The 25120-nt window shown below is 46.6% G+C and overlaps 1 protein-coding gene and 1 non-coding gene across 2 annotated transcripts in view; both read right to left on the reverse strand.

Annotated features, from left to right (window-relative positions):
• Nucleotides 1-25120, reverse strand: part of LOC127055902 (zinc finger protein 707-like) — a 673013-nt gene that overhangs the window by 580455 nt on the left and 67438 nt on the right. The window lies entirely within an intron of this gene.
• Nucleotides 8738-8810, reverse strand: TRNAI-AAU (transfer RNA isoleucine (anticodon AAU)). Its single transcript has one exon. It is a non-coding gene; the product is annotated as a tRNA-Ile (tRNA).

Consider the following 25120-nt stretch of genomic DNA (forward strand, 5'->3'; position numbering starts at 1 on the left):
CCATCAGAGAATCTGCAGGGAGATCAACATTGTAACAATCTCTAGGGCTGTCAAGGCTTTCTTTTATTTAATACTTTCCTGTTCCACCAACATAGTAAGTTTTAAAGCTCTTGAAAACTGTTGCAGCACCGTTACCCTCAGCTCTTGTCAGATCGAGTGGCCCATTTTGCCTTTTCCAGTTCGCCTTTTTGAGATGGACCAATTGTCCTTTCTATGTCCCACAAGTAATTTGAGGTGCCCTTCCATGAGGAACCAGGGAAACGGTCACTTTGGTACCATTCCTCCTATTGCAAAGTTACGGTAGTCACCAAGATATGATTGTTATCATTGCAGTTATTCTCACGTTGCTCTGGATGTGCAGAAGAGCAGTATTGGGAATTTTTCAAATTAGATGTAAATGAAGAGGAGTAGGGGCAGGAAAAAAGTATAATTTAAGCTTCCGTGACACTGGAAGGAGAGGGGGGACTCAAAGATTCCCTCCTTCCCCTTCACTGCAGAACTTTACTTTTTGCCTGGCCATGACAGAGTTTATGTTCATCATCATTCTATCCATCCATTCTCATAAGTGTCATGTGGCTGAAGAATTCTCTATTGTCTGTGCTTGCAGATGATGTGTTTATACTTTAATCCTATATCAGAATCGCTGTGAATGGAGCATGAGTGTCAAAAGTCCGGGAGGGAATTCAAATGCATTCAAATAGAGTGTGATCATTTAGATTTAAATCCAGTTCCATCTATTGTATAGCCACTTCTGGCAAGAGGCTGTTTTTCCTTATTATGAGGATGCTAGGATACTAAAACTTTTTGTAAATAACATAACTGACTATGGAGACAGGGATGAGGGAAGCAGGTTTGAATGGATCAGAGGACAATGTGGTGGGAGAATCTCTTGTCCCAGTTCTGAATAACAGATGTAACCTGCTCGGAATTCACTTGACACTTTCTGTTTGTACTTGTATTCTCTTCTGTGATATGGGTTCTGTCTTTCCTGAAGGCTGTTTGGCACCCAATGGATATTAGTTCAGTTTGATAGGATGTAGCTCAGATTTATGAAGAATTTAAGACAATGACCCTTTGCTAAAATCCTCATTTAGGATTTCAGCTTTGCTTTTTCCCATCCCGCCATGATGACATGGAGAAAGTTGAAGTGCAGTTCTATCAACAGGAAGAGAACTCTCTAATTTTACTGGACAGGCTAACAGAAACAGCAGTGATTTAAAACCTCCATCAGAAATGGTGAACAACAGCACAACCCCAACTAACTGAAGGAAGTGCATATGATCACAGTGTATTTCATTTGTTTAAGGTAATATTGTCTCAATGATCTGGGAAGAGAATTCCATGGTAAGTGGTTTTGAACTAGGCAAAATGCTCATGTGTTTGGTTCCCAAAGTGTTTGTAACCCAGGCCCTACAGAAGATCTCTCCTAGCTAATCCTATGCTATGGGAAATGCAGCCGTCATGACACAGATGTTGAGGAAATAGAAGTGGAGTTTTTGTCGAATTTATCCTTTGTAGGTTCTAAAGATGTGTATAAAAAAGCAGTGTTGAAAATGTAATATTCAGAAAAATGCTCATTTTTTAAAGAATCTCCAGCTGTGGTAACTAACGAAGATTCTGATCCAGGCCTGTATCCAGTTCCTTTCCTGGACCTGTGCCACTGAATAACAAAAAGCTGGGCATGTTTCAGGAAGCCATTCCTCATTAACAGTGCTGAGATTTTAAGTGGTTTTGTAAAATATTCTACTTCAGATAAGTGTAACTTAACCTATCCAAGACCAAGGATTTGAAAGAGCTGAGGTTGAAGAGTCTGCACCCAGTTTTGGTTTCCATCCAAGTAAAGGAAGCTATGGTGACCCAAGGAAAATTGTTTGTACAAACTCCACTTCCTACTTCAGTGTCCCTGATACACTCCCAAGTACGCCAGGTTAGAATGAGAACAGTCATCTTCACTGTTTGGATGCAAAGGGGAGTGCTTCATAGGATATTCCTTCCCTGTGGATCCCAAACTGGCTGCCTGGTTGGGTAACAAGGACTTTCAGGCTGTAGAAATGATGGTAACCAATGAGGCAACGAATTTGTCAGCCTCCGATTTAAGATTTCCGCATGTTGAGTCCTGATATTATGGTTTGTGTCTGATGCTGTGGCTACACAATTAAATTTATGTTGGCACAGTTGCACCCAATGTAGTAGCTGCGCGTGTAGCACTGCTATTACAGATGCTCTAAGCCAATGGGAGAGATTTCTCCCATCGGACTTGATTAGTGCAACCCCCGCAAGCAGTGGTGGCTTTGTTGGCAGGAGAAGCTCTCCTGCTCATGTAGCACTATCTACACAGGGGGTTGGGCTGTGTAAATACGTTGCTCAGTTGTGTGGATTTTTCACACCCCTAAGCAATATAGTTATCCTGATAAATGTTTTGTGTAGACCAGAGAGGTTCTCTTGTGCTTTATGCATTTACATTACTTCTCTACCCTCTCCTACTTTGAAAGATTAAAAAGCGTGAAAAAGAGAGGTATTTTCTCCATGATGCAAACATTCCGACATAGAGACCCCTTTCTACCAACACATATGGCAGAAATCCTGAGATATATGAACTCACAGAAGTGGTTGGGGCAAACCACAATAAGAACCAGAGGTCAGTTGTTGACAATGGGGATTAAAAGAAAACTAGCACATACGACAAGAATTTGTGATCTTTGAATATTGGATAGACCCAGGCTAGCTGGTACAGCAGAATAGCAGAAAGCAGATAAACTGGCCACTGGATAACAGTTTTCTGTCCACTGACGAGCAGAGAAGGGGCTGCCAGGCTAATGAGAACACCTGACTCTAATTAACCTGCAAAGAGTCAGGTGAGGCCATTCAGTAATGTGACCACCTGACTTCTAATAAGGCCCTGCTGATACTATACTACTCCCAATCATACAGGAAGAGTCAGGGAGCCAGAGGTGAGGAAGTGCGGCTGAAGGGCTGGTTACTGAAGACACCCTCAGACCATCGTTGAAGAAGACCTAAGGTAAGGTGAAGAAGGGAGAAGCAGGAGGGAGCTGTGGGGAAGTGGTCAGGGAAATGTAGCAACTCTGGCAGTGAAAGATTGGCTGCCAACAACTGCTACCATTAGGGTCCCTGGGCCAGAACCTAGAGTAGAGGGCGAGCCAGGTTCCCCCAACCCACATTACAGGAACATCTCCTGGGGAGGGAGTCAGGCCCCTGTCAGGACAGGTGGCTGAACGGAGACTGTGGGAGTTCTCTCACCAACCTCCTTGCAGCCTATGATGAAAAGGGCTCAGTAGACTGTAACCCTGGCCCTAGAGAGAGAAGGGCTATGTGGAGGGTCACAGTGAGCCACTGAGGCTAGCATAAACTGCGTAGAAGTGCAAGGACCCATGGGAGCAAGGTCAGAGCTCTGCCACAATATGTTCATTGTTACCAATTAAAATGAAATTTAGGTGAAGCTATTGATTAAAGAGTAAGAGACTGGTGATAATCTGAATTATTTTGGAAAACTGAAAGTTGTCTTGTTTTTGTGTTTTGTTAGTCATACAGGAAATGATGGCTAATCTTGAAAAGTTAAATTGATTTAATTTACCCTGGTTCCTCAACTGTTGCTTCAGCTCTAGTACCCATCAATACAAAAACGGAGAGAAATGGAGAGTTCCAACCATTGTCCTTTTAGTATCTTATTGTTCCTCTCTCTGTTTTTTGTGCTGGCCTTTCTCTTCTATCATTTTCTGCCTTTGTTTAGTGGTGTAACAGTTGGTTTCCATCGCTCACATTTGTTTGTTTAAATATCTATCCGATGTGAAATAATTTTTTTGCTTGTTCAATAACGATACTCAAGTGCTGTGTGAGATACCGTAGCAATGTCCACAGTAAAATTAGTAACCTGGAATACTTTGGGAAGAGAGGATCTAGGATTTCACCGAGGATCTGGTGATCCAGGCTGGACCCCAGAGGGGGACACACTGAAGGAACTCAAGGGTTAGGGTGGCTGCTGTAGCTCAGAGGAGGGTCCTTGAGTTCCAGCAGGCTGGTGAGTTTGGTCACTAACATCCAGCTGCCAAATGCAAAACTCCCTCTTCCTTGTGGCAAGTGGCAACAAGGAGACTCACAGTCCTCAGTACCCTGAGAAAGGTCACAATGTCTCTCTATGCTGATTCGCCTGTCAAATTCACACAGGGAAAGCTTCCGATAGCACAGAACTCTGCCCTATGAAATCATGGAACATATGCTCTTCGCTCTGTGAAAGCATGTAAAGAATCCAAGTGCTGGAGGACAGGGTTTGGGTCCAGAGTGACCTAGACAAATTGGAGGATTGGGCAAAAAGAAATCTGCGGAGGTTCAACAAGGAGAAGTGCAGAGTCCCTGCACTTAGGGTGGAAGAATCCTATGCACTGCCACAGGCTGGGGACTGACTGAGTGAGGGGGGATTTGATAGCAGCCTTCAACTACCTGAAAGAGCAGCATTGTGGGCTTTCTCCTGGCCACTTTTGCTTGGGCTGGGCAGGCATCTCGGAGGCCTTTCTAGAAGAGAATTGGGAACTGAGTTAGAAAAACCAATGTGAAAACTAGAACCTCAGGTTTAGACTCATTTGTTTATAATATTAAATCTTCAATTCTAGTGTCACAGTCAATACAATTGCTTCAACCTGATAGTTGCCCAAAGGGAAACTTAACTTCTCTCCAAAAGGAGTGGAGAGAAAACACTTTTCAGAGTCCAAGAGAGACAAGGTGGGTGAGGGTAAGCGCTTGTCCAGGACCAACCTCTGTTGGTGAAAGAGACAAGCTTTGGAGCTAACCGAGCACCCTGCTCCAGTTCTGTGTAGCCTGAAAGGTCGTCTCTTTCATAAACAGCAGTTAGAACATAAGACCAGCCATACTGAGTCAGATCAATTCATCTAGCCCACTGTCCAGTCTTCTGAAAATGACCAATGTCAGGTGCCCCCCAGAGGACCCCTGGGACCAACATAGATACAACACCACTGCAACCAAGGATAAAAGTCAATGCACATGGAAGAAGCATCTTGTGTTGCATTCCTTATGTGCAAGGCCCATTGGGTTGCCATCTCCTTTTCTTCCTTTCTGTTAAAAGCTTTGGTGTTTTGCACAGAAACATTATTTCCCCAGGAGAGACCCAGGAGTGGTGGCTGCATTCCGGTACCAAACAGTCACTAGAAGGGGGCAGACAAAGGCCTTTAGGATTAGGCGTCTGTCACTGTGAAAAGGTCATCTCCCTCCTGCAGGTCACTGGCAGCCTGAATTTGTTCCTTATCCTCCCAGAGTCTGGGAGTTGGAATCAGCACTACCCAGCCCCTCCGTATGTAGCAGGAACAAACACAAACTTGGTCTTTAAAACAAGCTGTACCCTTCCTTCTCAGCGAAGATTTTTCTGTGAGTGAAGTTGATCTTCAGTTCCCCTCTCCTGGGGGTGGGGCCAGCTCCCAATGAGCTCTGTTTTCACCTTTGCCCCTTTCAGTCACTCTGGGATCCTAACTCTGCTCCAAGCTGTCAGGCAGCTTCCAGCCCATCCACCCTGCTCACTAACTCTGTGGTCAGGTGTCACCCCCTTTGCCAGCACACAGAGCCTGAAGTAAAACTACTTTTATCAGATGCCTTGGTGGTATACTGGTGAGCATAGGTGCCTTTCAAACAGTTGGTGTGGGTTTGATTCCAAGCCAATGCAATAATGGCTTTTCCTTTTCTGGAAGTGGTTCAATTTCATTCACATTGTATTACAATCACATTATCAATAGAATGAGACAATAAATGTCTCAAAGCCCAGCAGGTCCTACAGGATAGAGGCATACAAGGGCTGAAGTGTGCCATCTGAGACAGACTGAACATTTGGAAACCTGCATCTCCCATCCCTGGCCTTCCATGATATGATTCCAGCTGTGTGAGCTGTTTGTATGATGTTCCGGCATGATGGGGAAATAAAGGTTTGAGTCAGTTTTTGCTCCTGCGGATTCCTTTGCAGTTACAATTATAATGACATGAACAAAAGGTAGGCAAAATAAAAATAATCCCCAAATTGCAATACAGGTGGGGAACGAGAAGATCACGGTTAAGCCAAACACGTCAAAATAAAAATTAATACTAAAAGGGGAGGGGAGAAGAGATCAGATCTGTGGAGATCCCCTTGATATTTGAACTCAAATTGTTAGAATCAAAGTTCAGACTCGACACTGGAAAACCTGCAACTACCTGTCTCTCTGAACACCTGGATGAGCAGGATCAAGTTGGGACACCTGTTCTGCTTCAATCATTTATTATCTCTCTGTTCTCTCCTTCTCCCCCCAATTCCTCGTCTCCAATGTCTCTGCCTTTCTCCTCTTGCTCCCTCTCCCCTGCCCTTTCCCAATGGCAGCGACTCACAGGGCTCCTCCCCTGGTAGCTGGTGCTCATTTTCAATCAAATCAAATCAAAACGCTTCCACCTGCAAGTGGATTTAGCCCAGGACCCTCAGAGTCAGCAGCTGTTACGTCCCCAACTCTCTGGTCAGGTGTCTTAGCACTGAAAGCCTCCTGTTTAGATCCTAAAATAGCATTTTTGCAGCACGAGGCTCAAATTTTGGACCGGACATTGTAGATCCACTGTTATTTTAGTGAATTGCTTCAAAACAGCAAGTGTAAAAAGTCTCCTAAGTGCCAGGCTCTCTTCCTTGGAAACAGCTGCCCCTGTTCTGCAGGAGTCTGTGCGTTCCACACAGCAACGTACAAACCTGCTCTGAGATGAAGGTGGGTCAGACAGTGATGGTAACACAAATCTTCAGACTATTAACTCAAGTCCCTTCCTTTCTTTAACCCAGGACTTGCCAGTCACCTGTTAGCCATGGTGTTATCTTCATCTTCAAATACCTCTCAGGATATTTCACAGAGGGAGTGAAACCTCCACCCCACGGCTCCCTGTTGAGGTGTTATACTGTACCTGCCCCTGGAGACTGTCTGGTTTTATACTCAGAGCTTTTTCTCTTCAAACCCCTTATCCCAATCTCTGGGCCACCACCGCATTTCAGAGTTTAGAGTTTACTCTCATCACTCTCGTGTGGCACTTTCCTTGTGAATTAGACAAAGCAATGGGGGAAGCTCCGTGGCTAATGAAAACCAGTGCGTTGGGTGAGGCCTGAACTCATAACCCAGCAGTGCGCCTCCCTCACTAGCCAGTTGTATCCCTACAGGTGCTGCTCAGACAAGCTTGGGAAGAAGGCAGTTACCTGTGTCTGTGATTAACAAAGTTGGTGGCTATTTGAAAGGCTGATGATTCAAACCCAGGTGAAGATAGAGGTGCTTGGCTTTCCTGTAAAGAGAATCCAGTACATTTTAACAGGCAGGAAAATGCCTCAATTCTGGCCTAGCCTCATTGGGCAAGCATAAGCAGTAATTTCACCAGATGTGTTGTTGGTATAGTGGTGAGTATAGCTGCTTTCCAAGCAGTTGACCTGAGTTCAATTCCCAGCCACCGCACTGAGGTGCTATTTCCTCAGCTGGAAACTAGTTTAATTTCAGTCACAGTTTATCAATGGAATAAGAGAATCCATGCCCTACAGATCATTAAACACCCAGGGGAGGAATAAAGAGGCAGGACTATACTGTGAGCAGGTGGAATCACCCTGGTATTACAATGTTTGGGTTTTTGTCCCCTTAATTCCCTCTCCCTTTTAGACTCAGAGCATTTAAGGTAAGAAGGGACAAGTGTGATCATCTAGTCTGACCTGCTGCATCTTGCGGGCCAAAAGAGCCCACTCACCCACTCCTGTAATAGACTCGGGAGGGGAGGCAGCTCTGTGTTCTGCCCCTACTCCAGGCAGCGCATGGAAGCCCTCTGCCCCCCACTCCCCCAATGGGTGTGCAGAGATGTGCCAGCAGCACTAAGGTGGCTCCCTGCCCACTCTGCCTCTGTCCCTCCGTGCCGCTTCCAGAAGTGTATGGCATTTCCCAGCATCCCCTGGGGTGGGGGGGAGTGTCTCCATGTGCTGCCTCTGTCCCGAGAACCAACTCCACAGCTCCCATTGGCCAGGAACTGCAGCCAATGGGAGCTCTGGGGGCCGCCCCTGCAGGCAGCGGCACATGGAGACTCACTGTCCCCGCTGATCTGGGAGCTGCTGTCACAGGGTTGTATGTACCGGTCACTTTGGGAGTTGCAGTGCCCGGGGTAAGCACCACCTCTCCTGCACCCCAACTCCCGAGCAGAAAGCCTGCACCCCGCACCCAAATTTCCTCCCAGAGCTTTGCTTGTCTTCCTTTCACCCAGAACCATCCTTCGTCTCCTGGGTTGCAAGTAGCCACCCCTGGGAAGCCAAGAGGCAAGCACAGGATTATACCTCCCAGCAGCCAACTGCACCTCCCCAGACTTTGCAGAATGAAGGGTGATGCTCTACTAACCCCACTTAGCCACACTGAGACGCTTAGCTTCTGCCCTGCCTTCCTCAGCTCAGCTTTCCTCTTTTGCCCCATTCTTGCCTCACTTCCTCCTTTGGCAAGTCACACAAAGGAGGCCAGCAGGAAGAGCCGGCCTCCACCAGCCAACCTCCCAGGGCAGAGGAGACCAAGCCACAAGGCTCCAAAGGGTGACTGGCCCAGATCCTCTAGCTTTCCCCTGCTGATGCCAAGGCTTTTTCTCAGCTGATTTCACCACCCTCTGTCCTGCAGGGGCTGGGTGTATCACAGGTACATGCCAGCGGCAGCAGTAGGAACTTTGCTAGACAGCCAGGGAAGCTGGGAAAAGTAAGCAGGTTTGTTTCTGCCTGGTTTTGAACCAGAGACCTTTTGCATATTAGGCAAACGTGATAACCATCGCACTACAGAAACTCTGTCAGAGGACTCCGCCCCTCCCTTCATAAGAGTATAAGAATGGCTATACTGGGTCAGACCAAAGTTCCATCCAGCCCAGTGTCCTGTCTGCCAACAGTGGCCAATGCCAGGTGCCCCAGAGGGCGTGAACCTAACAGGCAATGATCAAGTGAAATCTCTCCTGCTATCCATCTCCATCCTCTGGCAAACAGAAGCTAAGGATACCATTTCTTACCCATCCTGGCTAATAGCCATTCATGGACTTAACCTCCATTAATTTATCTAGTTCTCTTTTAAACCTTCTTATAGTCCTAGCCTTCACAACCTCCTCAGGCAAGGAGTTCAACATGTTGACTGTGCACTATGTGAAGAAGAACTTCCTTTTATTTGTTTAAAACCTGCTGTGCATTAATTTCATTTGGTGGCCCTAGTTCTTATATTATGGGAACAAGTAAATCATTTTTCCTTATTCATTTTTTCCTCATCGTTCATGATTTTATGTACCTTTATCATATCCCCCCTTAGTCTCCTATTTTCTAAAATGAAAAGTCCTAGTCTCTTTAATCTCTCCTCATATGGGACCCATTCCAAACCCTAATCATTTTAGTTGCCCTTCTCTGAACCTTTTCTAGTACCAGTATATCTTTTTTGAAATGAGGAGACCACATCTATACGCAGTATTCAAGATGCGGGTGTACCATGGATTTATATAAGGGCAAATATTCTCTGTCTTATTCTCTATCCCTTTTTAAATGATTCCTAACATCCTGTTTGCTTTTTTGACTGCTGCTGAACACTGTATGGTCGTCTTCAGAGAACTATCCACGACGACTCCAAGATATCTTTCCTGATTAACTGTAACTAAATTAGCCCCCATCATATTGTATGTATAGTTGGGGTTATTTTTCCCAATGTGCATTGCTTTACATTTATCCACATTACATCTCATTTGCCATTTTTTTGCCCAATCACTTAGTTTAGTGAGGTCTCTCTGAAATTCTTTCACAGTCTGCGTTGGTCTTAACTATCTTGAGCAGTTTAGTATCATCTGCAAACTTTGCCACCTCACTGTTTACCCCTTTCTCCAGATCATTTATGACTAAGTTGAATAGGATTGGTCCTAGGACTCACCATTGGGGAACACCACTAGTTACCCCTTTCCATTCTGAACACACCAATGGGTGAACTTGGAGAAAGTGATGGCAGCCCTTCGATGGGTCAGCTGGCAGAGCAACAGACTGGAGCTGGAACTCAGGAAGTCATCCTTATGTTATCCTTCTGACTCCAGCTTGAAGGAGAGCTTCTTTTTCTTCCCCTTGCTGAGAAAGAGCAGGAGAAGAAAAAAAGATCAGGTGAGTCAACTCTTGCTTGGGAGCCACCCACTGAAAATGTAAAAACAAAAAAGTAAAGCCATAAAAGACTTCAAAGCCCACCAGGCCCAACCTCTCTTCTAATATGGCAGAAAAGTCACACATCTGCTGTCTAGGAAGGGACATCCTATTGCCCCACAAGAAGTGGAAGGTCATGTTCAGCCTCAGCAGCACTCGTGGAGCAGGGGGAAATACATAGCTGAGGAAGTTCCCTGTAGCCAAAAGAAAGGTCTTGAGCATCACAGCTTTGTAGGTAATTACAAGGTCCACCTACGCCACCGGCTGAGCCATTCCTCACAGGCCAGCAACTGCTTCTCCCAGTTTGCGTTCCTCACCATGTACCCAACTAAATGCTAGAAGGCCCAGCTCATCAACCTGCCCACTCTTGCAGCCCTCCTCTTCCACCCTGACTGATAGGGAGGAGTATTAAACCTCCCTCCCTTAGGCCTTTCAGCATTCCTGGGGAACACCAACACCGCCCAAGTGACTTTGAGCCAGTTGGTCAACCAACAGGGCTGCCTTCTAGGCCAGGCTGCAGCCCAGCTTCAGGACTCAGAGGAAATGGAGCTCCCATCCCTACCTACAGGACTCCAAGCACGGCCAGCCTTCTGGATCAAACATCCCCTCTTGTGCTCAAGTCACAACAGCTATCAGGCAAAAGGCAGGCTTTCATATCATTTGAGAGAGCAAGACAGAGCCTTTGAAGACCCAGCAGGATTAGGTGGCACAGGAATTGTCCTCAGATCCTACTGAGACTTCAACTCAGATTTCAGGATTCAAAGTCCTGAGGGCTGCTCTTACACCATGGGACCAATAGGGAACCCCCAGATCTCTGTTGAGTTCTGGTGTGGATGACCCTGCGGGAGCAGCCCTGCATTTGCTCACCAAGTTGGCATGTAACAGTTTGCTGCAACTCCCAGAGGCCTTTCTTAATCCAGACTGAGAGGCCAGTGGCCATGTGAGGAAGTTGCCCCTTCCGTCCTAGGCAGTACATGGCCCTTTCTAGGAAAGACCAAGTCCTGGAGGAAAAAAGACTGTTGTGAAGTAACATCCTAAAGAGATGCCTTTTTCAGTTGTTGAAGGAGTACGATATGCGGAAAGGCTCCCTTTTCACCTGACCATGGATGTGAGCCCTGGATCCTCAGATTAAAAGTCTGATGTGCTACCAACTGAGCTAGCCAGGCTCATAGAAAAAGGGGCAAGTTTGGTGCAGAAGAGAAACTAGTCAAGAAAAAGAGGGCAGAAAATTTGCTACTCTTCCTTCTTTAGCAGCCCTAGGCTCATCTAGCTTCTCCATGTGGCACCCAGAGACATTCTTCCCTTTTTAGTTAAATATCAGATCCAGGAGAAAACACAGTTATATAAAGCAAAATAAAGTTGACCTGTCTCATGCAGTGCTACATTGACCTCTATTCAGAATGAGCCTAAGGGAGGGCCTTGCTTCCTGATCAAACATGCCCTCCTGTGTGAGTCACAACAGCTAGCAGGCAAGAAACAGGCTACCAGGTCATTGAAGAGAGCAAGAGGAAGTGTGGGAAATCCCAGAATAATTAGCTGGTAATGAAAGGACCCCACAATTCTACAAGGGCTTGAACTTTGATTTTAGGATTCACAGTTCTGAATACCAGCTCTTACACCATGGAACCAGCAGGGTACCTATTAAACGTGCTTGACTTCTGGCATGAAAGACTCTGTGGGGACAATTTTTTCTCTCAGGGAATACCTAGTGGGAACATGCCTTTCTGGCCAGCCCTACATTTGCTCAAAAAATCAGCACACAGCACTTTGTTGCAGGCCCAGAGGCCTTTCTTCCTCCAGACTGCAATGCCAGTGGACAGGTGAGGAAGTAGCACCTTCAGTCCCAAGCAGTAAAGAGTCCTTCCTAGGAAAGGCCAAGTTCTGAAAAGGAAAAACTGAAGTCAAAGAGAGTCCTCAAGAGATGCCTTCTGAAAGTCTTGGGGAATTGTCCTTCTACCTGACCAGGGACTTGAACCCTGGACCCTCAGATTAAAAGTCAGATGCTCTACCAGCTGAGCAAATTTCACGCAGAAAAAAAACTACTCAGAAAATGAGGGTAGGAAACAATACAGAAAACCTGATGCTTTTGCTCTTTTAGCAGTCCTAGCCCCAGCCTGTTCCTCCATCCGGCGCCCTGAGTGAGGCCTTATTCTTTTTTTAGTTAAATAGTAAATCCAGGAGAAAACACAGTTATACAAAGCAAAACGAAATCACAAACAGAAATGTCACTGGAAATACAAGAATTAAAAAGGAAAATGCAATTCCCATCACTTTATCATGTCTGGGCCATTCCTGTATCAAGAGCACTTGCTAAGGGCCCTGTGTGCTTACAAGAAACCTGGAGAAACTCATGCAACAGCCTGTACATGAAACTCAACTGCTCCCAGGTGCTGCAGTAAAACCCTTTCCCTGCTATGACGTTGCACTCCATATGACTTCTTTAAAATATGCTAATGAGTGTGAATATAATGTAACTGAAATATGCTTTATGCATGTAAGGTAGCATTACAAAGTTTATAATCTACTGTGTGTGTTCATCGTATTTGTGTGAACCGATCATTCTTGTATCTGAAACTAGAAATATGAAATATAACTCTGAGGTCCTGTTCTAATGATGAAAAGTGTGGGCCATTAATAGTGGTTTAGACTCTTAATGTCTCCCATTAACCAGGACAACTGATTGTAGATGGCTCTCTCCTGCACCATCTGTGAGTCAGGCCAGGAAGAATGAAGGCTTGGAGTCTCACAGGACATGTGAGCATGTCACCTGGTACAGGAATCCATCTTAAACCTGGGGCTCTTCCCCAGGAGAGACACAAAAGTTTCCTGCCTTGTACCAAAGTTACATAAGGGGATAGAACGGAAGAAAGGTGGCTGCAGTCATAAGAAATCCCCTAGCTACCACCTGAGCTGGAACAAGAATTACGCCAGGTGAAAAGATTGGGCCCAGACTAGAAATAAGCCCAGTCTGCAAAAGAAGCTTATTGGAACATCTCTGAGGGTGAGATTTATCTGTATTGAGTTTCATATTGTATTAGGTTTAGACTTGCATGTTTTTGATATATTTTGCTCTATGGAGAATACAAACTCCATAGAGAAGGAAAAGTTAATGCCTTAGAAGATTCTATTTGTGTGTGTGTGTGTGTGTTAGATGGGTGCGAAGGTGTCTGGAAAACACTCTCCTGTAGTCTCTTTTCTCTGATTTCCTTTAGAAAATTTGAAGCAGGGAGCAAAAACCATTGTTTTCTGAGAAGCTTGAACTCAAAGCCTTCAGATTATGAGACTGAGACAGAGACACTACCAGCTGTGCTAAGAAGGCTTAGAAAAGAATTAGACTCAATGCATATACAATCTACAGCAGTGACCGAGCCAGGGGTGCACTGGAAGAAGCAGGGGGATATGGTGCCCAGACACCTTTCCTGGCAGCTAATAGATCAATCTTCCCTGACAGTGAACAATCTACTGGAATTCATGGCAGCAGAGGGTGGATATTTCCAAGCTGAGCACCAGCTTCCACATTTCAGAACTTATTCTCCTTTTCCTAGTAGGGTACTTTCCGTGTGAATTGGGCAAAACAAGTTGGGGAAGCTACAGGGGTAATAGAAGCCAGCATTTAAGGTAAGGCTTGAGCTCATAACCCCAGCAGTAGTCCCTTTTGCACTAACCAGTAGCACCACTGCAGGTGCTTCTTAGGCAAAGCTGGGAAGCAGGCAATCAGTCTCTGTGGTTCACACCTTTGCCTGGTAATTGAAAGGCTGCTGGTTCATACTTAACTTAAGATGCAACTTTTCAGCCATGAGACTCCAGGATATTTTAACAGGAAGAAAATCTCCTCCTTTCTGGTTTAGCCCCATTTGACCCCTTCTGCCTGTCTTCTCCCCCACACCACCTCTTTACTTCCCCATTGGGGCAATACAGAGAGGAGCCCCAGTCACTGAGAAGTTCCCTTTTCTCCTTCACAGAGGGCTTTAACGCCCCTTACCTCACTCAGGCTATCAACCACCCAGAGTTCAAGAACTGTCCCTGTTCCCATTGGACAGATGAGAGGAGCCTGAGGTCCAGAGAAGGGAAATGAGTTACCAAGGACCTACAAAGCAAAGCGGTGGCAGAGCCAGAAAGAAAAGCCACCAGTCCTGACTCCTGTTCTAATGGACAACAAACACCCCAGAGGCAGGGATAGAGCCCAGGAATCGAGATGGTGGGGAAATATCATTCCAACTGTTTCTGTCAGAAAATCCCATTCAGACTAAACCAGTTTGTTTATCGAAATCATAACAAGTGGGATAAAAGTTCTTTGCTAAAATATTTTGTTGCAAAACAAAAGCATCTCCTGTCTGTCACAGTGTGTTAAATTGTCTTGTCGCACACAAAGAGGAGACACTTAGATCTCAAACATTAGATAAGATTCTTCAGTCTGAGCTAAGTCGTTGCTGCTCTTAGTTTCAAAATAAAAACATGCAAATCAAATAGACTATTTCAGCTATTCTATTATGTGTTAATCTGCTCTGAGTAAAGGTGATAGGACACCTCATATTATGCCCTACTCCTAGTGACACTCTCCAATAGATCCCCATCCTCCACCCACTGTGAGGTAGGTAGGAGCAGTTCATTATTATCTCTACTTGAAAGAGGGAGAAGCTAAGGCTGAGAAAGGAGAATTGACTTCTCTTATGTCACACAGCCAGTCAGTGGCAGAGTTGGGAATAGGACCCAATAACCCTGATTTTCAAACTAACCATCGGAACTTGAATTTCAGACAATGATTGACCTGAATAAAGTGCTCTCAGATGAGCTCCAGACAGACAACAGTGACAGTAATTATTCAGCAAGTATTTGAGGAGAACTGCAATGTTAGAGAGAATCATGAACTGCTCAGAGACAATTAATGCAGAGAAGCAGCAAAATTTGTGAAACATAGAACTGGTTCTGACTTATATCCTTGATCTTAAAAGAGAACAACAAGGACCTGAGTCTCCTCCCTGTCAATAACCCCCTGCTCAGCCAATCAGGGTAGAACCTGAGGAGGGGAGGCTGTGGGTTCTCACTAGAGAGCACAAAGGATGGGCCAGGTCACCAGTGGGGATCACTGTCAGAGCACTATTTCAGCCCTACAGTTTTGGATGGACAGCTCACAGTGGGATCTGCAGAGCACTCCCCCACAACACACACACACACACTGGTGTTGGGAGGGGAACAGGAGAAAGGACAAAAGAAGCAAGAGACGAAGAGAAAGGAGGGAGGGACAGACGGATGGAGGGAAAGGTGAAACAAAAAGGACAAACCTTAATGTCTCCAGTGATTCTAAGAGACAAAATCCCAGGTGTGGAATAAAATTCTGCCTCCTTAAGCTCGTGTTTTCCATGTCTAGAATTCAACTCTAACCAGATGGATCAGACTGAACAGGTTTCAGACCTCCAGGAGGCTCTTGCCTTCCGAAGAAGGACGGCTGTTTTCTAGTAAAATCACTACAAAGGAAGGAGAAAACTCGAAAGAGGTTCCTCCTGGTGCTCACATCCGTGAACCCGAATACTCTGTCAGTCCTCAAGTAGAGACCTGGAGAAGGAGATTTGCTGAAGCAAAGCCACAGGGGTCTCTGAGGTTTCCCTGGCCCCTCGCCCCTGTGCTGCCTGGATGATGTCAGCATCTCTCTGTGAGGTCACCACCTCCCCACCCCCTTTGACCAATAGTCTGAGGTGCTGCAAAAGGCCTTTGTGATGCCACTGCCACACCTCTCCCTTGCTGTGCTAATGTCCTGCCCCTGGCCAGGCACTTTGGAGGTTTGAGCTACTCCCTGTGGATCACCCCACTCAAGGAGCGTTCGTTCTAGGAAGTAAGCTGGCTAGACAGGAAAATATCAGACGCTGCTGCCAATGCTACACTCAGTTTTTCAGAAATTAGTCGACTTTATGGCCAGAAGAGATCATTAGAGCTTCTAATCTGAACCCCTGCATATCACAGGCCTCCTGTATGACACAAGAGCTACCTTGGGGGCAAACACATTCCAGAAAGGCATCTAGTCTTCATTAAATGACATCAGGAGATGGCAAATCCACCACTTTCCTTGGTAGCCTGTTCCTGTGGTGAATCATCCTCGCTGTTGAATATTTGTGCCTTAGTTGTAATATGAATTTGTCTCTTTTTACCTTCCAACCGTTAGGTCTTGTTATGCCTTTCTCTGCTCAATTAAGAAGCCCATTAACACCCAATATTTTCTCTCCATTAAGGCCCTTCAACACTTCAGTGAAGTCACCTTTCAATCTTCTTTTGATAAGCTAAACAGACTGAGCTCTTTCAATAGCTCACTAGAAGGCATTTTTCTCCAGCCCTCAGAACGTTTGGTGGCTCTTTGCTGCCCCAGCTCCAATTTCACCTCATCGTTTTCAACCAAGGACACCAAAACTGGAGGCAGTATTCCAATGTCAGTCTCACTGATACCATGTCACCTCCTGTGACATTAATGACTTCATCTGTAACTGTATAGATCACCATTGCGACCACTGTTCTATATTTGCAGCCAATATTGCAGAAAAGTTGCCATGTAAGGGGTCTGTGAAGAGGTTCTGATTGGCTGATTATAATGATGCTATCTCTAGATGTGTATCATTTTTGTAGTCGACGTTATGAATATTGGTTCTATGCTGTCCATATTTCAAACTTGTGTTCTGCTTCTGGGGAACACTCTAGACAAGTTGGTGGCAGTTCTGCCTAGCCTGCTTGATGGCCCACTAAGGACCATCAGCTATACAATCGACCCATTGAGAGAAAGCAGATACACCTTGTGACTCATCAAGGTATGCAGGGACCTGCCTGTGGACAGAACTCAAAGGTTTTTCTATGCCACGTGCTGGATAGAGTGTCCTTGGGACAAAGAAAGCAAAGACCACGTGGCAAGAGACTATAAAAGGCTGATGCCTCATCTCCATCTTGTCTTCAGTCCTGCTTCATACCTCTGGAGGAACTTTGCTACAAACAAGCTTCAGCTCTGTACAAAGGACTGAATGCCCCATCCCAGCTGTGGATGGACTCCAGAGACTTGATTTGAACCTGCAGTTTATTCCATCGCTGCTACAGGCCTGAACCAAGAGTTTTGCCATTACTTCATGTGAAGGATTAAAAATCTATTTGCTGTTTATGTAGCAACCTGGTGCATGGATTGTGCCAGCTCTTTTCCAGACTCAAAGTCCAGAGTGTGGTCAAGGATCAGAGGCCTATCAAATAGTGATAAGCTAAGAGAAAGCTGGGGTAAACAGAAAGCCTTGCTTGCTAAGATAGGCCTGGTCAGCAAATTGCCAGGTGTTGCAGCTAAGAACTAAAGAACTGTGTCTTATTCAGAGTTGCAGATTGAACAAAGAATCCCTGTTCCTATTGTGTTTGTTTCTTCTGAAGGGAGACGTTCTTCCCACAGATCCAATCTTGAGTTTATGAAAAGTTGGCAGATGTCAGTATAAGATATGTCATTCTTCCACGCTCCTTCCCACGGACCAATGCCTGCCTTTAGACTCACAGAAAATCTTTATTGATATATACTTTGACTGTTTCTTTGCTTTAACCCCTAGGAATGTACCTCTTGGGCAATCAAAGGAGTTGCTCCATTCCTATGGACCCCAAATCAGAATTCAACATACATATTTTATACTAACAACATTTTATCAAAGTACTAATGAAATGTTAACTTGCTAACTTGAGACCATGGGTGGAGATATTATGTAATCTGTTAACTATTGGCTAATGTGCTTATCTTGTCTTGCTGCAAAACCTATCCCGGGGTGTGGAACTGCCTACCCCGTCACCTTCCCCCACTTGTGGAAAATCTATATATTCTATTGCAATTAATTAATTAACAATGTCTCTGAGCCCAATAAGCAAGGTGACACTGCGCCAGCGCTGTGTGTAATAAACTCCTATTTTTGACCTCTACACGGTGTAGATCTGTGTCTTTCTCGGACACCTCCTGAATAAAGAGAAGATTCAGGATCCAGCCTGGCTGAATGTGTGTCCTCTCCTCACAGCTTGGTGATCTTTTGAGGAAATGGAGAAGATTGCCTTTGCCTAGCTGTACATTGCTTGCAAAAGAAACAGGTCTTTTTGGTGACAAGTGTTGAAAGGAGGCACTAGACAAATGTGGAAACAGGAAAAATGTCCCCCAACTGAACTGGCATCTGTGGATGCTGAAGTCACAACACAGAGCACTAAACACTATTAGAGAACGGCTGGTGTCAGAAGAGTCTCTAACAAGGCCGTTTCTCCCCAGCAGGGGCCTATGTGTGCACAGAACTCCTGGTAGCTTAATGGCTGCAGGCAGTGGAGAACTCTATTTTGGCATCTCTTTGCCTGTTTTGTGGTCAGCATCTGCAGTGGCTGTTAAAAGGTCTCTAGATAGTGATCTTTGGGAAGAGCTGGCTGAAGAGCCTTCCTACTAACCAGGAGAGCCTGGCTTGGCCTGCCAGTTCTTCCTTGCTGAACCTAGTGTCTCTGTTGGCTCCTTTTTTGTATCTCTTTTCAGAAAAAGAAAAGACCTGTCAGCAGAATCCTTCTAAGTGCTTTTTCAAGACAGATAGAGCCTTCCTTGCAGCTAAGTCTTTGTGTAATAGGGCATGTGGTGCCTTTTCCTGGCCATCCTGGTAATTAGTTCTGGTTCACCGGTGCGCCTTCATCTAGTGGCATCTGGCTGCATCTGTTTTATCATTAGGACCAATGTCACTCTCAGGACATCAGTGTCCTCTTATGGACACAGCCTTCTGGCTGTGCCTCACTCAGTTCTCTCCCCACTTCCCGGGGGCAGCTGTTCTCTACCCAGACACTTGCCTCAATGGTCGGCTGCAATCCAGGGTGTAGCCACCTGTGTCAGTGGCTACGGAGGTAAAAGTGGTGAACTTCCAACCCTGCATCTGTTTCCCTGGACCACTTCTCGACAGCCCCAGCATCTTCCTCTGCCTTTGTATTAGGGCCTCAGTCTGGCAATAATCAACCAGAAGGTCACTCATGCTCCCCTTATCCACCCAGCACTACTCTGATCATGGTACTCACCCTTCCTCTTCCCCTTCCCCAGCCAAACCTCCCTTCTCAAACTCCAAGCAGTTACTAACTCTTGCTGTGCTGAACAGCCCTTTATATAGGGGCTGCTCCAGCAAGCGTTCTCCTGATTGACTCTCCCAATAAGCCCTTTCCTGATAGGCCGGGTTCTGTGAAGCCTCTGCAAGGCTGCCTTAATCTTTCTCCTGCTTGGTTGGGGGCAGACACCTCCCCACACTTGGAAAATGACAAATGAGAAGTTTAGAGCTGGTGGAAAGGTTACCATGACTGAGAACTGAGCTGATGTTGCTGCGATCGAAACACAGATCACTAACCGCTATATGATCACAGTGGCTGATGGGAGAAGCACATGTTAGAAGCCCTCTGTCATCTCAGCTGTGGCTTTCTGTGCACGGAGAGCCAGACACCTCAAGGTCTACAGGTCCTGAGGGAAATGTGGAACATCTGTCCTTTAGAATTTGCAGGTGTTGTCCTGGACCATCAAATGGAACAGTTGCAAACACTTTCTGGAGACAGGCACCATGGCTTAGCTGGCTATAGCACCTGTCTAGTAAACAAAAGATCCTGGGTTCAACTCCCGGTGGTGCTTTGGTGTAAGGCTTTTGTCTCCTCTGCTCACATTTTCCTGTGTCTTCCTAGGAAACAGAAGAGACCTCCCTTGGTATCCAAGTCATTGCTTGCTAAGGAAAAGGCTTCTTTGGAGAGAAGCATTGGAAAGAATCAAATCACAAGCCTGGAGTTGATGAAAAGGTTGCTGTGACTGGCATTAGCATGGTGGTTGCTTTGACTGCAATAGCTGCAACACGAGAGCCTGCGCCACACGTCCTTGTGATTCACTGGGGATGTCCACACGCAGATGTCATGTCGTCTTCCTTTTGATAGTCACTGATGAAAAATGGAGCAGTTGGGAGAAAAGTCCCAGAAAGTGGCACCGTGGCTAAGCTGGCTGACTCACCTGCCAGGTAAAGTGGAGTTAGGGATGCAGCACCCAGTGGTGCCTTGCCAAATGTGTCTGCTCTTCCCATCTTTTGGTCAATTTTCTGAGGAAACAGAGAAGACTGCCTCTGCCTTGCAATGCAAATGCTTCCAAAAGAAACCGGTCGGTTTTTTTTCTGACAGTCGTTGGAAGGAGGCACCTAAGAAATGTGGAGACAAGGAAAAGGTCATCGTAACTCAGCTTGCATCCATGGCTCTTGGGGCCACAACGCAGAGCACTAAGCACTGTATGACCACAGCAAAATCTAAACTTTACGTCTTATTACACTAGGCAGTAGTTAGGTCAAGCATTTTTCTCACCCCACTGGATGTTACCCTCCTTAATACATAGAATTCCCCCCTTCATTTTCTAAGAATTCCTGCTGCTTCCAACATAGGTGGGGGAGGACAAAGGCAAAAACATGATACCACAGTCTCCTATTTTATATCCTTAGTTCAAGTGTCTAGAAGACACTTGCCCAGACGTGTCCGGGTGGGCTCTGCTGAGTCACTAGGTTGGGGAATCCTCCTGGTGTGGTCTTGTGCAACTAAGTCATAGACTTGAGCAGTCCCCACAGTGTTGTGTTTGGGCATCTGTTATTGAATTGGAAATCCCTTAATTACAATTCCTCTGCTGATTCATGGTTGTTGAACTCCCTCCTTGGCAGGGGTCACTAGCAAAATTATAGCATATTTCAGTAACAACCATACAGCAAAAGGCACAACTTCATACACCCTCATGCTATACATATATGGACAGAATAACCAGTTTCAGCAGATCATGACTTTTCATGTGATAACTTACATGGAATGGTTTGTATGAGATATCACAGTCATATATGAATGATGAATATGTGAGCTACAGGGGGCTATTTTGAGGTACATCATGTCACAAAAGCCTCCAGAGACTGGTCTTTGGGAAGAGCTGGCTGAAGAGCCTTCTGAGTAACTGAGAGATCCTGGCTTGGCCGGCCAGTTTGTGCTTGTGAATTAAACTTGTCCTCTGCGCTCCCTTTTTTTGTCTCTTTCACATAAACAGAGCAGAAGGTCTAGGCCAATCCTTGACAGTGCTTGTTCAAGACACAGAGAGCCTCTGTGCTGGAGCAGGGGTAAGCGTGCAGGAGGTGGTCGGAGGGGGGTGCTTACCTCGGGCAGTACAGCTCCCAAAGTGACCGGCACACACTCCCCTCCTGCAGTGGCTTCTAGGCAGTGGGATCCGGGGGCAGATCAGCTATGGAGTTTGCACTCAGGGTCGCAAGGATATGCCAGCTGCTTCCAGGAGCAGTGCAGCATGAAGTGAGGGGACAGAGTGGGCAGGGAGCTGCCTTAGCGCTGCTGGCACATCTCTGTGCTTTGCTTGGGGAGGCCTCAGGTCTCTCTGGGCTGCCTGTGGCAGGGCAGTTCCGGAGGGGGCTCAGGCCACCCCTTTGCCTCCTCTCTCCAGGCTCCTAGCCCATTTTGCCGGCCGACAGGGATTTTAGGGTGCAGCAGTGCAGGGAGAAGGAAGGGCGAACCACAGTGGCTGCCTCCCCTAGAATTATTTGCAGTCGTGATTTCCCCCACAGTGCCCCACAGGGGTCCAGGGTCAGCTCCAGCACAGGCCACACAGGAAGGCTTAATGCTCGAGCTACAGCACATACTGGGCAGGCTTGAGGCCGGGCTCCCCATGACAGGAGAGAAGAAGAAGACTCGGCCCCTGGAGGGGCAGGCTGGGCTTCCTGGATCCCATTTGCTCGCAGCCAGGGCCCTGCCCCCACTCCCAAGTCGTCCATGGTGCCCCCAGGTCAGCCAGAATGGAGCAGCAGTTTTCACTGCACCAAGTTTACTTATGGTTTACAGGCAACTCCCAGACTCACCACAGCCCACCATCTTGGCCAGAAAGGAGCCTACTCAGCCTCACCATTGCTTCTTTTCCTTCCACCCAGAGCCCCGCTTCTCCTGGGCTGCAAGTAGCCATCCCTGGGATGCCAACAGGTAGCCACAGGGGTGTATCTCCCAGCAGCCAACCGCACCTCCATGGGTTTTGCCGTTAGAAGGGCAGGCGCGGGTTTCCTGGATCCCAGTTGCTCACAGCCAGCCCAGCTTCCACCTCTAAAACCATCAGTCATGCCCCCAGGTTGGCCATAAAGGAGCAGCCATTCTCCACTTGGACTCAGCTTTGCTTGTTTTCCTTTGACCCAGAACCCCCCTTCTTCTCCTGGGCTGCAAGTAGCCATCCCTGGGAAGCCAAAAGGTAGGCACAGGATTCTGCCTCCGAGCAGCCAACCACACCTCCCCATGCTTTGCAGAATGAATGATGGTGCTCTACTAACCCCACTTAGCCACAATGATGTGCTTAGTTTCTGCCCTGCCTTTCTCAGCTTGACTTTCCTCTTTTGCCCCATTCCTGCCTCACTTCCTCCTTTGGCAAGTCATGCAAAGGAGGCCAGCAGGAAGAGCCGGCGTCCACCAGCCAATCTCCAAGGGCAGAGGAGGCCAAGCCACAAGCCTCTGAAAGGTAACATGCCTAACTCCTCTAGGTTCTCCAGCCTGACACCAAGGTGCTTTCTGCACTGCTGTCATGCAGGAGTTGGAGTTATCCCAGGGACAGGCCAATAGGAGAAGGAGGAGCACCTTCCTGAACAGCAAGGGAATCTGGGAAAAAGAAACCAGCCTGTTTCTGAAACAGGGACCTTTTGCATGTTAGGCAAATATGATAACCACTACACTACAGAAACGCCATCTGCTTGGTTATTGCTCACCCTGCCACAGACCGATGGACAAACCTAGAGAAAGTGGTGGCAGCCCTTTGATAGGTCAGCTGGCAGAGCAGAGGACTGGAGCCAGCACTCAGGAAGTCATCCTTACCTCGCCCTTTTGACTCCAGCTTGAGGGAGAGCTTCTTCTTCTTCTCCTTGCTGACAAAGAGCAAGAGAAGAATGAAAGATCAGGTGGGCCAACTCGGTGCAGAAGCCCATGCTGTATTTTCCTGCTGCGTAGCCTGAAATGGGGGACTTGCGGCAGTTAAAGGCAATGCTGCACTTTCTGAAAATATACCACCTGGACACAAAGAGGAATAGAAGAGACGGTTAGTCTAGCACGCTCCCAAACGAACTACTTCAGCAGCTGCTAGGTTTCTTTTTGGCCTATTACTTTTCTGTCTGGGATGTTTTTGTCAGCTTTGGCACAGAAAAAGGATGTCATTGCGAGTGACCCATGAAGACAAGATTCACTTTTGCCTTCCTTGCTCAGCTTTACTTGCTTCCTCACCCTGTTCCTGCCTTAGTTCCTGTGTTACCTGAAGGCGACGGGGGCCCAGCAGTACGAGGAGGAAGTTGGGCAGGTAGACCCTGGTAGAAAAAGTCCTTCCACCACTTGCCACCCCACTTTCTTCTCCCAGCTTCACATATTGGCCACCAGGGACTTGGTGCCCAGCAGTGCAATGGAAGGCAGCAGACAGACCCACCCTCGCCTTGAAGCTGCAGCTCATTAAACCACATCTTCAGTCGCTGATGGCCGATGAGAGAGCGACATCACTTGCTATTTTAGCACTTGAAAATGCCATTGGCCAATCTTTGGATCTCTTTAATGCTGCGCTTCAGTTCATGGGAGAAAGGTGAGAGAAGCGACCTTTCAGCTAAAGGCCTGGGGTTAACATCCTAACGCTGTCTCCTACTGTAACACTAATTAATACTGGCCAGCCGTGTGCTGGTGACAGTTCCATTTCTAGATGTTAGTACGTTTCAGTTACCGTTAAAATTAAAAAGTTTCTATATGTTTAAAGAAAATGCATTTGTTTTGTTTGCTTATATATGGCATGAATAAATACAGGTTTACAGAACCTAGCCCGCAAATTTATCATCTTATATGACAGAGAAAATCATGCATCGAAATTCTGCATTGAAATCATGAACTGAGCTACAAATGCCATGAAAAATAAGATATTCAAAATTTTAACATGGGGGGACACCAAAAACACGTCTTGCTTGGGGTGCCACTTGGTCTAGGGGAGGCCCTGTCAGGGAGAACAGGAGTTAGTCTCACATGTCTATTTTCAGGCTGTAATCTGTGGGCACCCTGCTCTGCGGGAGGGATCGTGGTAACCCAGACTCAGGGCTGGAACAGGCCCCTGATTGAGGGGGTGGCTGCATGGTTTACAGCGCTCTGATGTCTCAGACAATGTGTCTCTCCGAAAGCCTCAGATCTGCGTCCCCAGAAGGCTTCTGTGCTGCCTCCGCTCCTTTCACCTTCTACAGCAAGGAGCAGCAGCAAGGGTCAGGGATGAGCCATAGGGCACTATGTGTGGGGCAGAGGCTTCAGGAGCCCAGAGTGTTTGCCTGTCTGGGCATTTTGGCTGAGACCTCAGGGACACATTGTGAGGCAGAATCCCAGGCATCTGTATGAAAGGAGCATAAGGACGTAAGAGCAGCCAGACTGGGTCAGACTGGGTCCATCTCGCCCAGTGTCCTGTCTTCCCATAGCGGCCAAAGCCGGGTGCCCCAGAGGGAATGAACAGAACAGGTAATCATCAAGTGATCCATCCCCTTTCACCCGCTCCCAGCAAACAGAGATTAGAGACACCTTCCCTGCACATCCAGGCTCAGAGCATGTCCTCCATGAATTGATTTAGCTCTTTTTTTGAGCCCTGTTATTGTCTTGACCTTCACAACATCCTCTGGCAAGGAGTTCCACACATTGACAGTGCATTGTGTGAAAAAATACTTTTGTTTGTTTGTTTTAAATGTGCTGCCCATTAATTTCACTTGGTGACCCCTAGTTCTTGAGAAGGAATAAGTAACACTTTCTTATTTCTTTCTTCACACCAGTCATGATTTTATAGACTTCTATCATATATTCCCTTGGTCATCTTTTCTCCAAGCTGAAAAGTCCCAGGCTTATTATTCTCTCTTCATATGGCAGACACTCCACACCCCTTTTCTGAACCTTTTCCAA

The sequence above is a fragment of the Gopherus flavomarginatus genome, chromosome 7, assembly GCF_025201925.1.
Source record: "Gopherus flavomarginatus isolate rGopFla2 chromosome 7, rGopFla2.mat.asm, whole genome shotgun sequence".
Lineage (NCBI taxonomy): Eukaryota > Metazoa > Chordata > Testudines > Testudinidae > Gopherus > Gopherus flavomarginatus.